Source organism: Tenrec ecaudatus, chromosome 6 (genome assembly GCF_050624435.1).
Source record: "Tenrec ecaudatus isolate mTenEca1 chromosome 6, mTenEca1.hap1, whole genome shotgun sequence".
Taxonomy (NCBI): Eukaryota; Metazoa; Chordata; class Mammalia; order Afrosoricida; family Tenrecidae; genus Tenrec; species Tenrec ecaudatus.
The window spans coordinates 41,919,346-41,935,593 of NC_134535.1; the positions used below are offsets into that span (position 1 = coordinate 41,919,346).

The 16,248-nt window shown below is 34.0% G+C and overlaps 1 pseudogene; it reads left to right on the forward strand.

The window, feature by feature from the left end:
* The first annotated feature begins 466 nt into the window (after positions 1-466).
* On the forward strand, positions 467-7,529 carry LOC142451386 (small ribosomal subunit protein eS1 pseudogene; annotated as a pseudogene).
* Positions 7,530-16,248: the final 8,719 nt, after the last annotated feature.

Below are 16,248 nucleotides of genomic sequence, written 5' to 3' on the forward strand. Positions count from 1 at the left end.
GTGCAAATTAGAAGCATCTATATGTTTTTTAAAGTCAACTATAACCACAAAAATTATTTTAAAGTTGAGCTAACACAAGATTGTTTTCAGGGAGAGCATTTTATTACTGGCACTATTTAAAATGATCATATGGTGATAGCAAAAATTCAGGAAAATGTTTGATTTTATAATTTTTAAAATTATCTATAACAATGCATCCCTGTGGCAGATTGTTAATTTGAAAATAATTATGATATTCTCCAGTGACTTTCAGAAATAGTGAATCATCTACAATTTTAGCAAGCCTAATCCTCATGAAAGAGCTATAGTTGTGTAGAAGGGTCAGGGCTTCATGGGAGCAGATCACCCAGCTGCTCCAGGCAAGAAAGACGAGGCTGTCTGCACCCCTGTATATTTATAGCCCTGACATTCTGAAGAAGCAGTTCTGTTTTGTCTTCCAGCATCACTAGGAGTCACACTGGCGTCTATGGCGTTTGCTGTGGTTTGTTTTTGGCACTCTCACCGCATCTCCCTCTCAATAACAGATTGCATCAGCTTGATCTTTTAGGTTAGGAGTAGAAGGAAGCAAAGGGGTAACAATCAGTCACTTGGGAGATAGTTTTTAATTTCAATAATAATATGTAGAATAAATTCTTGCCATTTGTCTCCCCAGAAATTTTAAATCTTTTAGAAAGCCTTTGCAGTGGAATCACATGACAGAGATCCTGGACCCAATTATAGCTCAGGTGAGAATTCTCTGGAAACAGGAAACCGGAAACACTTTTTAGGCTTAAGCAATTCCATACTAAGATATAAAATCCTCCTTTTGCCTAAACATGAATAGGCTATTGTATTTTTTTTTCACCTGAAACTGCTGTCATTCCAATGATTGTTACCCATGGGAATGTGTGGCACATATAGGTATTCTATCGACACTTATAGTATTGATTGCTGTTATTATTTTATCTTGAAGCTTCATGTACATTATGTTGTAAACTATGAGTAAAACCCAGTACTCAAACGCCTCAGCACTCGATATAATCAGATTTTGATGAGAGATGGGAAAAGTTTGCATGGAGCTCAAACAAAACATCAGAATCCGACCCCACACACGTGAAATTTGTAAACAAAAGCAGTTCGTGTTTCAGTCACTCGGCATTAGTTGGCATTGTTAGTGCACATTGTTTAAACCTTTTGCAGCCGTGTTCCCAGTGGTTTGCTATCATTTTCTTAGTTTTTGTGGCTTTTTGTACTGTTTTTATACAAAAAGTTGGCTCCTAAGAAAGTTTTTTTGAAAAGAATCATCATGATAAGGAACTGGTTAACCGTGTTATCGATATTGTTGATGATAATTTAGTAAACCCTTTTAGAAAACAGTTAAGGAAATGCCAACAGCTGACCACATTAGACAGATTTTTTTAGAGAAAGCCAGCCAGGTCCTAGTGAAAAAAGGCAAAGAAGGGAAAGAAAGCTTCTGAAAAACAGCTACCAGTTGATTTGATGGAAGGGGATTCCCCTTCCAAACAATGACTCTCCTTCCATCCCTCCTCTCCACATCCGTGTCCACAAATCCAGAGTCTCACCAGTCTCAAGGTATGGGCCATACTGTAGTTACTAAAAAATATTTTAATGTTGTGTTTCTTATTTGATTTATATTATTTAACTCACTTGTTTACTTTGAAATGTCTGTATAATGTTTGTATAAAAGGCAAGGTTAGAGTAAAAACTTGGTAGTTGAGGACAGATTAACATGTTTTCAGTTATTTGGGAAAATTGATTTGGAACTCAACTGCATCTCATCTCAATGTTCCTTCTAGAATGGCTTTGCATCTAGGTCTGGTGTTGTACTGTAGTTGGCTTAATCAGCTTAGATGGTTTGGTGACATATAAATAATAACTTGTTTTGACCAAAGACTTTTTTAGTTGGATTCTCATCTTTGCTTTTAAATTGGAAAGCATATTTGATTAGGTTACTTACCATTTCTCCTTATACATATTTTCAGTGTTCATTGACATACAATTATAGACATGCTTGAGATATAGCCGAGTGGAGCCTGTACATTCAATTTCTCGTGTTTTTTCTGCAGAGAATGTGTTTAGCAGGTCTGCCACGTTGCTTCAAATACCAGAGTCCATTCATATTGCAGTTCTTTTACTGAACTGAAATAGGTGCCTTTGGAATCACATTGCTGTTTTAAAAAAATACTTGAGGCTCTTTTAAACTACCACAGTACTTCAAAGTCTCTTGTATTATAATTATACAATGCAAAATTAAAGATAAGTTATGGATTTGGGGTCAGTCAGCCTTAATTGAAGAAACACAGAGATTGATTTTTTTAAATTTGCTGAGAAAGAACTCTATAAAAATAGAAGATTTTAATCATATATTATAATATCCTAAGATAATCTTCAAAAAATATTTCAGAGGATAGACGAATGAGCTAGCACTTATAAAATATTGAAATTAATATTATATTAATAAATCTAGAAAGTTAATTATTTATTTTGTTTGATTTCCTCCTTTATATCTGAACTTTACAAAATTAAAAAGATATGGCATTTCCATAATAAACTCTCTCAATTGTGATAGAATATAGCATACTTCTGAAGGGTGCAAATCTAGGAGAATATTTTAAAGGCTTTATTATTTATCAGATGAATGGGAAAGTTAGAATTTGTAATAAGCTTGCAGTTGAACTTTTTACCTGGTGGGGTTAATGAAGTTTATTTCAGTCTTATATAGGGGAACCTTTTTATATTGTTGTTGTTGTTGATTTCATTTACAGATGTCAGCTTTTGTCTATCCAGTTCTGATGACTCTTCTTCCCCATTTTCATTCTAAATACCAGCTTATCTTTAAAATACCTCTTGTCTCCTACTTTACCGCATACTTATTATTTTACATAAAATGCTTTTGAAATTTCTATCTCTTCCCTGAGAATTGTAAGCTTTATGAATTTTAATATAATGCCTGCTTGTCTTGCTTTTATTTTATTCCTATTACACAGCTGATACTAATAGGTTTCAATATTTTTTTTAAAAAATCTATTTCAAAGAAGAAAGGAGTAAACATATCAAGTATTCATATATCTAATGGCAAGAATACCTATTTTCCATTTTATTATCCAACGTCCATTGTATGACAATGTTGATTTTGGTGTGTACCACTGAGTCAATTGTGACTCTTAGTGACCTCACAAGCCATACCAACACTATCTCCCCCATGGTGTTTACTAGGCTTTCATCTCAATGAAAGTGGGTTGGCAAGTCTTTACTCCCACAGATGACTGCCAACTGTCAACCAACAGGTGTGAGCTTATTCATTGTGCCGCCAGAGCTCCTGTGTGCCCACTTATTTTTGTCATTAGATATCACTGACTCTGCACAAATCATAGTGACCTTATACACAGTGGAACAAAACACTGATGGGTCCTGAGTAATCCCTTAAATTGGATCATAGTTTTTGGCCATTGCTGAAGTCTCTGTGTCAATTTATGTCATCTTGAATCTTACTCCTTTTGGTAGCCCTTCTGTTTTACTAAGTATGATATTCTTTCCAGGGACTGGTCTCTCTTGATCTGATGTCAAAAGTACATGCGATGAAATTTCAATGCACCTTCCTCACTTCTAAGGAGACTTGTATTATCTCCAATGCAGACTTGCTTATTTTTCTGGAAATAAACTAAATATATTATTGTTATTATAATTTAGCAACAAAATAATTGAAAGGTATAAATTTTTCTTTGATCTTCTTATCTATGGTCCAACTTTTTCAGGCCTATGAGATTAAAATACCATGCTTAGTTGAGGCACACCTGAGTTTTCAAAATGACATGTCTACTTTCTAATATTTTAAAGAGACCTCTTGTAGCAGATTTGAATAGAGCAATATGCTGTTTGATTCTTCTCTCTGGTACTTCATTGGTGCTGATTGTGGATCCAAATCAAATGAATACCTTGAAAAAAATTCTTGTCTATCATAATGTTTCTTTTTTGACCAGTTTGTAAACTGCATACACCACTTTAATTACCATGTTATATATAATGAGTTCTACAGTAAACTGAGAACAAAAATTAAAGTGCTTTTATAAACCATGTCTTTAAAATACACCACGGAGCTAATATCTATGTGTAGTTTTCCTGGCTTAACTAATTCAGGTACATAAAGATTTCTCCAGAATCACACTCATTTGTTCTCATTCATCTCTCTGAAGAGGAAGACTTCTACTATTAATAAATAATAAATTAGTGCAGTCAAAGTTTTATAGCTCAATGGATATAGACATAGTGCTGTAGATAAATCAATAACTTGTGCTATGGCCAACGTATTATTCTTTATTACATTATATCTTAATGAATTCTGCAATCTATCTTGGAATTCAATGGACAGGTTCTCTAGAAAACAAGAAATACATTCCATTGTGAGATATTAGAATAGATAAAGAGAAATGCAACTGATCATTGTTATAGAAAAGAAACACCTAGGTATTTAAAGAACCAATTAGATCTAACTCACTGACAGCATTTCAAAACTTCTGAGATGGAAACCACAAAATCATTCAATGAGTGAAATTGGAGATGACAGATATGTAGCTGAAATATGCATCATTCCTTCTAACAGAGGAAGTATCTTAAATAACTTTGGGGTTAAAATTGAGCAGGCTAAGTTCTCTTAAATATCTGTTTTCTTACAAAGATTAAATAAAATATAATACAGGAAAAAATCAGAGAAAGTATTTCTTATATTACCCCTTGTGAATTCTTTGCAAAAGAACAGTTCAAAATATTATCATAGTTAATATTATAAATGGCTACAAAGCACATTGTTTCAAGATAGTCATTTCAGAAAGAGTTATTGGCCAAGAGAAAGAGGAAAACCATTTTGTTTTTCATTACTTTCCGACTGGGATTTTTGTGCAGGCAACATATGCTACTTTATAGTGTTAGAACAAGAACAGCAACCAAAAGTTATCTGATACTTCCCCATCCTAGAGAAGTTGTCTTACAACTAATGCAATTGCTTCAATTGCATTCACATAACCACTGTAGCACCAGCATTTATTATTTCATAGAAAAATAATACTCAAAACAATATTCATGCCTATCCACATTATACATTTTTCAAGTTTTAAATATTGATATTATTATTGAGGTAGAAAATAGATGTTATTTTCATAGTATCCAATATTAGGCTGACTTTGGAGGAGTATTAAGTAACAATATTAATATCAGTTGTTCAGATGACACAAACTGGCCTGCCAAAATTAAAGGCAACTGGAAGCATGTAAGTATGAAGGTAAAAAAGTACACAAAACTATAGCCTTCACGAACAATTTTTTAAAGTATTTGCAATGGAACCATAAGCTATATCATGATTAATGGCAAATAAATCGAATTTATCAAGAATTTAATGATTTTTTTGATCACCAATAAATGCCTGTGGAAGCAAGATTCAAAATATCAAACCATATAATGCTATCAAACCTTTATTTACAAAAGCCAAGATACCATTACAATGACTAAACATGAACCTGACCAAAGCCATTATATTATCATTACCCTCACATGTATGTGGAAGTTGGTCAAAGTACAAGGACAAGCAAAGAAGGGATACAATATAATTTTAGTGTTGACAGAGAATACTGGTTATTCTATGATCTGTTAGAAGCATGGGTGTATTTTTCTGGGAGATAATGAAGCTGGCAAAATATTGTCTTGGTTTCCTTGAATAAGGGGAGTGACTAATCGCTGGAGCTGGATATGCTTGATAAAGCAGAAGATAATGGGAAAGACAGCAACTCTATCGAGGATGAATTTTAAAAGTGTGTGGAAAATCTGCTGAAACATAGTAATAAATGTGAGATTGGTGCAAGACAAGGCTGCCCTGACTTCTGTTCATTAATAATATTGCTCTGAGTCAGAGTAGACTCAATGACACCAAATAACTATTACTTCATGGCTGCGGGCAAGTTACAGTTTGTATTGATCCCATTATATTTGATGCTCATTAAGATTATAGATGTTCTTACTGGACACTATATTAAAACTGAAAACTTATTTCTTAATGAAGCATCATAAAACAAGATTTCTCAGAAATCAGTTCTTTCTCATTTGAGAATAAGTATCTGGTGGTCATGATTATTAGAGTCAGTTATATTACTGGAGTGATAAGCTTCATTAATTAAAAGTAGTCCTGACTTCAGATGGAAACATTTATCTTTAACCTGGTATGTACATCGACTCAGAACTACAAACTCTGACCATTGGTTCAGAGTATATAAAATGCATTGATTAATCAAATAGTAGGAATACAGAGTCAGTGATTCTTGGTTGGTAGTGGTTATGCGTTGGACTGTGGGAGCAAGATCGGGCTTTCTACTCCCCTAAACCGTTACAGTCTCAGAACCCCACAAATGGTTGCTGAGGCAGCATTGAATAGCAGTGAGTTTATCTATTTATTTATTAACCTGTAATACGCATTGTGACCTTGGACAAATCACTTTATCTAAGACACTTATGGGTACGACAATAATGCATTCCTCATATAATGGTGATGAGATTTATATGTGATAATATATGTAAAGTTTAAATAATGTTTGCATTACATTAAAGAGTCCATATGTTTCAGGCATTACTGTTAGCATTGAGCTTGTCGCTACTGTTTCCTTTTTTGAAAGAAAAAAAATAAGTAGGGCCTTTTGGCTCTCTGCACGACGCCACGGCGGTTGGCAAGAACAAGCACCTTACCAAAGGTGGCAAAAAAGGAGCTAAGAAGACAGTGGTCGATCCGTTTCCTAAGAAAGATTGGTGTGATGTGAAAGCACCCGCTATGCTCAATATAAGAAATATTGGGAAAACACTAGTCACCAGGACTCAAGGAACCACAATTGCATCTGATGGCCTCAAGTGTCGAGTTTTTGAAGTGAGTTTTGCTGATCTACAGAACGACGAGGTTGCCTTTAGGAAACTTAAGTTAATTACCGAGGATGTTCAGGGCAAAAACTGCCTGACCAACTTCCACGGCATGGACCTGAAATGGGACAAGATGTGCTCCATGGTCAAGAAGTTGTAGACCATGATTGAAGCTCATGTTGATGTCAAGACTACTGATGGGTATCTACTTCATCTGTTCTGTGTTGGTTTTACTAAAAAACGCAATAATCAGATTCGGAAGACCTCTTATGCTCAGCATCAGCAGGTCCGCCAAATCCAAAAGAAAATGATGGAAATCATGACCCGAGAGGTGCAGACGAATGACTTGAAAGAAATGGTCAATAAATTGATTCTAGACAGCATTGGGAAAGACATAGAAAAGGCTTGCCAGTCTATTTATCCTCTCCATGATGTGTTTGTCAGAAAAGTAAAGATGCTGAAAAAGCCCAAGTTTGAATTGGGAAAACTCATGGAGCTTCATGGTGAAGGTGGCAGTTCTGGAAAAACTACTGGCGATGAGACAGGTGCAAAAGTGGAGCGAGCTGATTGCTATGAGCCACCAGTACAAGAATCTGTTTAAAATTCAGACTTAATGTTAACAAATAAAAGATCTTATTGTGAAAAAAAAAAGTAGGTTGGAATCTGACTCTCTCTGTAACTTTAAGAAGTCATATAACTTCAGATTACCAATTAACAACTCAGATCAGTATTCATTAAACCCTCCACTGGTGGCATTGTGGGTAATGTGCATACTGCTAACTAGAAGGCCAGTAATCAAATCACCAGCTACTTTGAGGGAAAAATATAGGTCTTCATACTCCCATTAAGATTTACACTCGTGTAAGCTCACCGTGACAATGCTACTCTATTCTATATGGTCTAAGAGTCAGAATTGACTTGCTGGTGGTGAGTGTTTTTGTTTGTGAGTTGTCAAAGACTTGAGAAGTTCCAAAGAGTAGTGGAGCTATAATAATAAATGAAAGAAAAAACAAACAAACCCAGGTTTGAAGTGCGCAGTAGAGGCAGAGAAGATATTTGGAGTGTTTTATAGACATCCTGGGATTTAATTTGAAAAAAAATTATTAATTCAATATTCTGTTAACTATGCCATAATTATAATACATAATTGTTCTTGGATTTAATGAAGGCTCATTTCACTGTATGACATTCTGCTCTATTATGAAGTAGGATATCCTTACAATTCTAATTAGACTATAGTACATATAATTATGCTTTAAATCCATAGATGGAAATTGAATATGAATACTTTATTCCAATGACTAGATATCCAAATATGGCTTTATTATATTTATAAGAGTATATAAATAAAATTGTTTTTCATATAAATATTTTACCTATCCTAATTTATGTTTGCTGTGCATATGACTATATATATTCCTGAAATGAGAATATAGAATTTCCTATACATGGGAATGAAATTTTGCATTTTGGATCATATTTTTTCTTTGTGAAAAATTCTATATTATACACGACCTCTCGCCCAGTGCCATTTGTCAAGGATAATATTAGATAAGTGTTGATAATGTTATGCATGTCTTTAGGTTGTATTTGATTACTGAAAGTTCTTAGAACTAAACAAATAGAAAATATACATTTAAAAAAAGTTAAAACAAATAGCTTATCTCATACATTTTTCTTTATAGTAACTTTATTAAACTGATATGAATACTTTCAATGTTGTTAGTTAAAACTGCTGCATTTGTATTCTGATATAGACTATGAGTAAAGTAGAAAGGCGTCAGATTGAAAATCATCATATCACGTTGAAGCTGAAGCTATAGTTACAGAAGTGTTTGATAGTAGACAAATAAGTTGATAGTTTGTTCACTGGCCAAAGGCAAAAAGAAAAGAAATATAAACCTAATCTTAACACTGATAGAAAATATTTATAATGGTTGAGGAAATTTGGTTAATTAAGGAAACAAACAATGGAGAAAAAGCAAGGGTTGACAAAGAAGTAAATAAAAAGGTTATATGAAATTGATTAGTATAAAATACAATATTTAGAAGAAATAGAATCTAGAAAAATATTTTGCAGGAGGCTGTCAATAATGAGAGGTTGGAGTCATGACCTCTAGCCCAGTGCCATCAATTAGGTCACAAAAAGATAAAACACATTATGGAATATGTAATGGAACTATAAGGAATAAGATAGTCTGACAATATATATTACAAATATATCTCACTAGTAATAGTTGTTTTTCAATGTCATCAAGTAGGTTCCAACTCATAGTGATCCTCTGTACAAGAGAATGAAATACAGCCCACTCCTATACATCTTCATAGTTGTTATTATGTTTGAGCACATTGCCACAATCAATGTCAATCCAACTATAAATCTTTTTTTACTCTCAGTAGGTGCTATATATATATAACGCACTCATTAAGTCCCCAACATTTTAAAATTTTATTTAAATGACTTCATATCATAAAAGGTCAAGCCATCTGCTGTTTCTACAAGCATGACCAACTTTGTACTATCATCCCCTTGAGAGCATGGTCACAGAACATTGTATGAATGGGTTGCATACCCATCATCTAATGTCTCTCAAAATAGAAACACATATCTAAGTAGCCATATCATGTGGGAGCCTATAAACAGATAATTTAGTTAGAATTTATTTTGGTTCATATAAGAATTTTGATTCACTTAGGTAATTTGGTTTTTAATGTATTTGACATTGGATTTCTATGATCTATTTTACCCTTGAACAATCCTCTCTACCCTTTTTATTTCAGTCGTTAATAGACATTTGTTGTAATTTTTTCATTGATTAATATTAATCACAATAAAATAGTGTATTATATAAAATTACCAGTTTACAATATGATAATGATACAAAATTCAGTATATGAAATCCTAAGAACAATAGTAAATTAAAAATGTGAACGCTCTTTCCATAGGTATTTTACTATTATTATAATTGGGATTTAATGCATATATATTATCATTGCATAGCTGAATATCATCTAGCTGAATTGTTATATGTTTGTTCCTTTTTTTGCTAAATGAAATTTAGGATTGATGAACCTATTGACAGAGCAAATAAAATAAGTGTTTTGGAGGGAGGCGGGCACAAAGGTGGTGGGAGATGAAGGGGAGAGAATATCAAGAAGTCCATGTAGAATAATAATGTTTGGAAACTGATTGTGGTAGCAATTATACAGTTCTCTACTTTTTACTCTCCCTGTCTTTTGAGACTTTTGAGGAATGTCCTATTTTGTCTTCCTTCCAAACCCTGACATTAGCATATTAATGTATCTCCTGTTAAAGCACCCAGGCATCTCCTGTATTCAATACCAGTTGGAAAGGATGCTCAAGCCTGATTACAATTGCGTTGCCATGGTTTGTGAGAGCACTGCATACACAGCTTTGAATCACACTAAGAGACTTCATAGCATCACACTGACTCACTTCTTTCTCTCACTGCCATTATGTCTATTCTTTTTTCCCTCTATGTCCCCCAAGTCTATTCTGACTCATAAAGAGCTCGAGGACAATGGAGAATTGTTTCTTTGGCTGACCTGGCTGTCAACCTTTATGGATGCAGGAAACCTCTTCTTTCTTCCTACTAGGGAGTGGCTGCTGGGTTCAAACTGCTGACCTTTTAGTTTGTAGCCCAACGCATTTCCCACTCTGCCATGAAGCTTCCTTATCATGAAAAGTCATAGATAGATTTCTGTAGTAAAAGCCTGGACATCCTATTTGAAAAGTTCGCACTAACATTTTCTTAAGCTTTAAAAGTATTCGTTAGTGGTTAGTGTCTGAGTTGAATATTTTACGATAGCCTATAAAATGCTAATTTTTTCCCAAAATTTATCATTCTTTTGTCATTTATTATTATACAGGGAATCATGACTACCATGAGTTAAGATATTCAAATCAAATGTGTAACTAATTTTTCTCAAATTATCAATTTGGGACCCTAATTCCCATTGAGAAAATTAAGTTGTTTTTTTCACATAGTATTACATTTTAAAGATGATTATAAGTAAATGAAGGTTTCCTACTAATTATACATTGGGATTTTGAACATTCAAGAGCAAGTAGGTTGGTGCCTATTCCAATCTCCAAATACAATCTTATGTACAAAATATTGTAAACGTTATCCTGTTAGTTCCACTTGGACAAAATAATTTCCTTCTGGGTGTGTGCTATCCGTGTCCGCGTGATGCCCTCTTCAACATCCCAACTGCAAGCATTTCAATCTCTACAGAATGGAATAGCAGTGGATAAAGTAAGGGGTGTTGTGAATATTTAGTTTATTGTGTCTAGATGTGATTGGAGTAAAATTCAGCAAAAATAGAATGCTTGTAAATCCTTCTATTCAAATTTATCAGTAAAGTCCTTATATAAAATTTATCATGTAATTTATTTCAAAGTTGGTTCTTTTTTGGAATTGTATAAATAAACGAAAACCACAATACTTTGTGTGTGTTTGTGAGCACAGTAAATCTATTCAGGAAAAAAATTAATTATAAATTTACAAAGCAAATATTAGAAAAAATGATGAAAATAGAAAGCATTGTAAGAACTATCTGACAGAACTGAAAAGCAACAAAATTTCTTTTAAGAATTTGTATTCCAAACCCTTTTCATAAAATAACTTTATATTATCATATCTATATCTTCTTTATAATGCTTAGCCATGCATATACCAAATAGGTAGTGTACTGGCAAATATAATGATCCATCTCCAAGAAAATTTGTATTTTAATGACGAAAACATAAAACAACTGAGATGCACATAAAATTCCCCAAACTTACTGATTATTCAATATTATTACATACAATATTTTAAAGAAAACCAAAATTTACTAGTGCCATAATGAACTACTTACAGCAGCACATATTTTTAGATTCACAGATAAGTTATGCTTTCTTGCTGACAATCAACAGTATTGTTCAATTCATAGAAAGTCTGGAGCTCATTTATAAGGAATCAAGCCTAGCACTGTCTTATAATTTTTAAGCTCTATGATTGTACTTACATTCTCATTTTGATTTTAAATTATATTGTTTTTTTTCTTTTTTAAAACTATATTCAAATGCAATTTCACAGAAAAAGTCTGATATCACAGAAGTACTCATTTTTCATTAATACTTCGTGACTTACATTCACCTTTATTTTTAGGTATAAGTTTTCTTTGAAAAAGTTTTTATAAATTGCTAAGTTCATTTATTTTATTATTTATATTAGAATTTTAAGGAAAATGTGCTTTTATTAAAAGTGTAATTACTTTCAAAAATATGTTTACATATTTATCTGATAGATACAATTGTGCTAAATCTAACCTCTATAGGTGTATTTACATCAAGCTCATTTTTATCATTTTATTTATTTTGATGAAACATTATCCAATTCAGATACAATTCTAGATATATTATAATGTACATATTTCATCTATAAAATATCCAGATGGCTCAACCTTTCTTACGGACTATGAAGAAGGCTTGAAGCTGATAAAAATCAAATAATTTCATTGAAAGGATTTTGTCTTGCTCAGATGTACAATCAATGCTCAAGGAAGCAGCAGCAGCCAAGAGATAGAAAGATGTATTGCATCTGGTAAATCTGTTGCACAAGACATCCTTAGAGTATCGAAGAGCAAGAATGTTATATTGAGGACTAAAGCGCACCTGACCCAAGCCATGGTATTTCCAATCGCCTCATATACGTGTGGAAGTTGGGCATAGAATAAAGAAGACAGAAAACTAAATGATGTGTTCCAATTGTGGTACTGGAGAAGAATAATTAACGTACCAAATACTGCTAATAGGACAATCAAATTTGGCTTGGAAGAAGAATGGGCAGAGTGCTCTTGAGAGACAAGGCTGGAAAGATTTGGCTTTCACTGTGGGAATGTTGACAGGACAGACCAATCCCGGGAGAAGCACGCGTGGGTGGAAAAGTGGAGGGAAAGAAGAGGAAGGCCTTTGTGTTAGTCTGGGTTGACTAGAGAAACAAATTCAGAGACACTCACCTGTGTATAAGAGGGGATTTTATATCAAAGAGCAATTGTACCTTAAGAAAACATCCCAGCCCAGTCTGGATCAAGTCCATAAGTCCGATATTACTTCATATGACAATGCTAGTCTAAACTCCTGGACTAACGCAGCCATGCAATGATGCCAGATGCAGGAAGATCACACGCCAGTGGGTGGGAAGTCTTGTGGATCCAGTGGTGGTAGTGAAAGCATCTCAGTCTGGCAGGGGTTTCCATATGGCTCCTCCAGTTCAAGGGCACTAGACGAGCTCCATGTGTCTTGTCAGCAGAAAGATAAAGCAGTCTATCTGATTGACACACGATTATGTAACTACCACAATGTCCAAACTAAGTGAGGTAGAAGTCTTGGCACCTTGCCTCAGAGGAGAATTCTCACTATATTTGTCCCAAGGTAATCTGTTTATTCTTTGGTAACCTGGCTTACTTCAGTATTCTTCACCCATTCCATTGTGCACAGGTATGGACTATGCTTCGGTATTCCTTATTCAATGTCTAACTTTCACATGCAATAGAGACAACTGAAAATTCCAGAGCTAGAGTCAGGGGCTCCTTAGTTCTATAAGAAACCGCCTCACTTCTCAACTTTTAAAGAGGTCTTCTACAGCATATTTACATAACACAGCGAATTGTTTGGTCGCTTGACTGCTGTTTCCATCAGCATTGATTGTAGATCCAAACAATATCAAATCCTTGGCCATGTCATGCTTTTCTCCACTTATCTTGATGTTACCTATTAGCCCAGTTGTGAGGATTTGGGTCCCTTTTACATTGAATCATAATCTGCATTTAAGGCTTCACTTTTTGATCTTTATCAAGTCCTTCAACTCCACCTCAATTTCAGATAGTAAGGTTGTGTCATCTACATATAGCAGGTTGTTAATAAGCCTTCGTCCAATACGGATGCAACATTCTTCTTTATATAATACATTTTCAATGATTATTTGCTCGGCATGCAGACTGATTAGGTATGATGAAAAGATACAACCCTGACTCACACCTTTTCCCAGTCCATGTTTTCTTCTTCAAGTCAAGGTCCACACAAGGTTGCCATTGATAGTCCTTGCACTTCTGGCAACTTCTTGTTAATGTATTTTGCAATCATTGGGTGGCCTTCCCCAAATTTTATATGCCTTTAATATGAATAATATGTGATTGTTTGGGCATTCTACTGGGTCACTTTCTTTGGAATGAGTACAAAGAGTATCTTTTCCTAGTCAGTTGGCTAAGAAGCTGTCTTCTGAATTTTTTGGCATAGAAAAATGAGTGTGTCTGGTGCTTCATCAGCGTGCTGAAATGTTTCATTTGATGTTCAATTCCTAGAGCTTTGTTTATGGCTCACATTTTCAGTGTAGCTTGATTCTCTCATTTAGTCTTGTTCATGTGCTATTTTTAAATGGTGGAATGTGCCCCAGTTCTTTATGTCAGTAAACATGAATTGTTTTCATCATCTTTTGCATTATTCAATATTTTGCCCATTAAATATTTCAAACTTGAAATGTGAGGCTTGTGTGTTTTTCATTAATTATTTCAATTTTAGATATGCTTAGTGTTTTCTTTTTGTTTATTGAACACTAGGTCTTTATACATTTCATTTCATTTCATTTTAATTTGACTTCTTGAGTTGCCCTTTACATTTTTCTGTCAGCTCTTTGACTTCATTATTTCTTCCATTTGTCTTAGGTATTCTACGATTAAGAGAAGTTTCCATTGTCTGCTTACATCTACTTCGATGTTTTCTTTTGTTCTTCATTTCCATCCCACAGCTTATCAAATCTTCTATTATTACTGGTTAATGCATCAAATTTGTTATTAAGATGTTCTTGAAATTCAGGTCGGTTATACTCAGGGTCATATTTTACTGCTAATGGACTTGTTTAATTTTCTTCAACCTTAACCTGAACTTACATATGAGCAATTGATGGTCTGATCCACAGTCAGCTGCTACCTTGGCCTGGCTGCTGACATTGAGCTTCACCATCATATCTTCCCATGGATAGAGTCTGTTTTATTTCCGTGTGGAGAAATCCAATTCCATACTGAGAAATCCATATGTATGGTTGCCAACTTTTGCATTCAATTGCCAATAATTATGAATACATATTTATTACATGTTTTATCAAATTCAGAAGATATTTTTTAAACTTTTCCATTTCTTTTTCATAGATCAATTTTTGTATCACTAGCTTTGGTGTTTTATGCATCAATTTAAATAATAGTTGTATGATTTGATTTTCTTGAATATGGATATAGCAATTATATTATAGACAGCATTATACTTCTAGAGAGACATGGAATGTCCTTTTTTCATAATGAATTCAATGCCATTTCTCCTCATTCTGGCATTCCCAGTATAATACTTTTTTTTTCAAAATGATTAATATCAATCCATTCCAGCTCACTAAATCATAGAATATTAATCTTCACATGTTCTATTTCCTTTGAAGATGCATACTTCATATATTCCACTTTCTGATTATTAGTTTATGTTTGCTATTGCTTCTTCTTGTTTTGGGTGGTGCCCATAAGCAGATGGAGGCCCCAGATGCTTTACTCCCACACCTGTCGGCTTTACTTCCTGGCAACATTATGGAAGATGAATTTGACAAGACAGCTCGTTGTCAGTCACAATTTGAGCGCCTCTTGACTTTAGTGCTAATCTTCTGGTTCTCTCACTTGGCAATGTTCTGCTCCTGTTCCTTACATTTTCAGGAGTTGACGATGGTTCCAGGTGATTCAAAGGGTTCTCAGTGGCTAATTTCTCTGAACTGAACAGCCTCTGCTATTCTTTGTAGTCTAGCCTTACTCTGGAAGCTCTGCTGAAATGCCTTGCCTTTCAGTGACCCTGGCGATATTTAAAATACCAGTGGCATTGCTTGTAAAGCATCACAGCCACACATAAGCCATCCTAGTACAGCAAACTGACAGAAAAGTGTTGGCTTTGACAAATGATGCTGACAAAACAGGATATGGTTTGCAGAAAAATAAAATGTGATGTATTTCTGACACCATGTATCAAAATGGGTTAAGTTCTACATTAAAAACCTAGAAATACAATGAGCATTATTGAAATGTATGTATATTTGAAAAGTATTTCATGGTATAAATTCAATATAAAACAACAGAAAACAGGAGATGGCAAATTACGTGATTGAGATCTCCTGAACATGTACATGCATGAAAATATTTCTCTAAAAGAGTAAGACCCCCACAGATGGGGGAAAATAATAAGAAATTAAATACATGTAACATAATACTCTCAGATTTATAGAAACCTTTAAAACCTCAAAAGAAAAAAAATGCTATTTT